The sequence below is a fragment of the Octopus bimaculoides genome, chromosome 5 (assembly GCF_001194135.2).
Source record: "Octopus bimaculoides isolate UCB-OBI-ISO-001 chromosome 5, ASM119413v2, whole genome shotgun sequence".
Classification (NCBI taxonomy): domain Eukaryota; kingdom Metazoa; phylum Mollusca; class Cephalopoda; order Octopoda; family Octopodidae; genus Octopus; species Octopus bimaculoides.
This window is the reverse complement of record NC_068985.1, coordinates 42,748,484-42,750,349: the sequence shown is the minus strand read 5'-3', so window position 1 is coordinate 42,750,349 and position 1,866 is coordinate 42,748,484. Positions and strand designations below refer to the sequence as shown.

The window sequence follows — 1,866 nt, the reverse complement described above, 5'->3', positions numbered from 1 at the left end:
TATTATTATTATTATTATTATTATTATTATTATTATTATTATTGCCCAGGCATATGGCGAAGTGGTTAAGAGCGCGGGCTACTAATCCAAATATTCCGAGTTCGATTCCAGGCAGTGACCTGAATAATAATAATAATAATAATAATAACGACAACATCGAAAAATACCTTAGGAATGAGAACCCGCGCATATGGCGTAGTGGTTAAGAGCGCGGGCTACTAACCCCAAGATTCCGAGTTCGATTCCAGGCAGTGACCTGAATAATAATAATGATGATGATATTAATAATAATAACAACATCGAAAAATACCTTAGGAATGAGAACCCAGGTTCGAAATTCCCCCAAGACACCTGATGAAGGCTGGAGGGTATATCAGCCGAAACGTGTTAACAACAAACAGGATGAGGACAAATATCCATCAAATGTAAATAATGTACATAATTCCTCATCTCTTAAATATAGAACTGTATTCTCTCAACTTCAACAACAACTATGCTGACCATCTTTTACTCTCAAAGATGAAACAACAGTGTAAAATAATGAAGCAATACTCTCAATATAATGATTTTAAATAGGTAGGAAGAAATCAGAAACAACTCATTTTGCCCCATCTATCGATTCCCTACCACCACCATTGATTCACAGAAACGCCTATGTTAGTGATATTCGATCTTGGTAAAAGTCAACGAACGGCCTTTTTTAATGTTATTTGGCGGAGGTAAAGAATACGCGCACCACCCGTTTTCGACGTAATTGAAAGAGGATCAGCGAAACTGGCACACGATATGAAAGAACGAAACTCGACTAAATCTAAAAATGCAACATAAAATATTCTCTATAACTTCTTCACGATCTGCTTGATCTAACCCTAACCCCTAACCCTAAACACCGGTGTGCATATTCTTTACTTTCGTCTGTTATTTTAACCATATGAAATAATTCTAATGACAATCGAATAAAATTATTGAAAAAAGCTGATAGGAAAACTCAAAAACAAAATCAGAAGATAACTCTGACATATTTCATTGCAGTCGTTTATCGGAATAGGAATATGAGTTTGTGTTACACCGGTCGATAGAGTTGTGAACGAAACATATAGATTCTTTAGATTCTTCTGTTTTTTTTTGCTGATCAGAATTGACGAAGGTAATTTTTTTTTGCTATTATTTCATCTATCTAATATATTTAGATTAAAAGTCATTGAAAATGTAATTTTATATCAATGTAGAAAACACAAAAATTCAGCGAGCGTTACTTGATTATGGCTGTAATTAGTTCCACGTGATGACTTAAGATTAAAAATGCAACTTATAAACATGTATCAATCATTAACTTCTAGTTATCTCTTATAATAAAGATCCTTTAATCCAGTGCAATCTAACATTATTACTTAGAAATGCTCTCTCATCTGATCCTTTCAATTTACTTCTCTTTCTTGCATTCTCTGTTTTGTTTATCATCAATTCTCCAATAATTCTCTCCCTGTTAATTATTTTTGTTGTCTTATTAATATTCTTATAGTGTAATTAAACTTTAGTAATTATCGTAGTATTATCTAATTGGTAATATTTAATAGTCACCATATATAAATATATACCTTTGTCGTTCGACAAAGATTCAGTTGTTCGATCTGCTTCTGAACTAACGGGTAAATGGCTGTACATTCCATTCGACACGTGTTTCCTTAACATAATTCCCAGGCCGATTCAGTACATACCTGTCAACGCTGTAAACGGTCTTTTATATAGCTTTCATGTATAAAAAAAAAAGGGGTGGACATTGGAATTAGACACTGAGGGAAAATGGCTGTAACTTTTTTATTTTTTAATTTTGGACCCCCTCCCCCCACACGGGGGGGTAGGGTG

The 1,866-nt window shown here is 33.8% G+C and overlaps 1 protein-coding gene across 1 annotated transcript in view; it reads left to right on the top strand.

Moving 5' to 3' along the window:
• The first annotated feature begins 1,039 nt into the window (after positions 1 to 1,039).
• The window catches only part of LOC106879335 (WD repeat-containing protein 89), a 30,866-nt gene continuing 30,039 nt past the window's right edge, over positions 1,040 to 1,866 (top strand). Inside the window, exon 1 of the mRNA XM_014928844.2 lies at positions 1,040 to 1,147. The gene's annotated coding sequence lies outside the window, so the exon portion shown is untranslated. The remainder of the gene's footprint in view (positions 1,148 to 1,866) is intronic.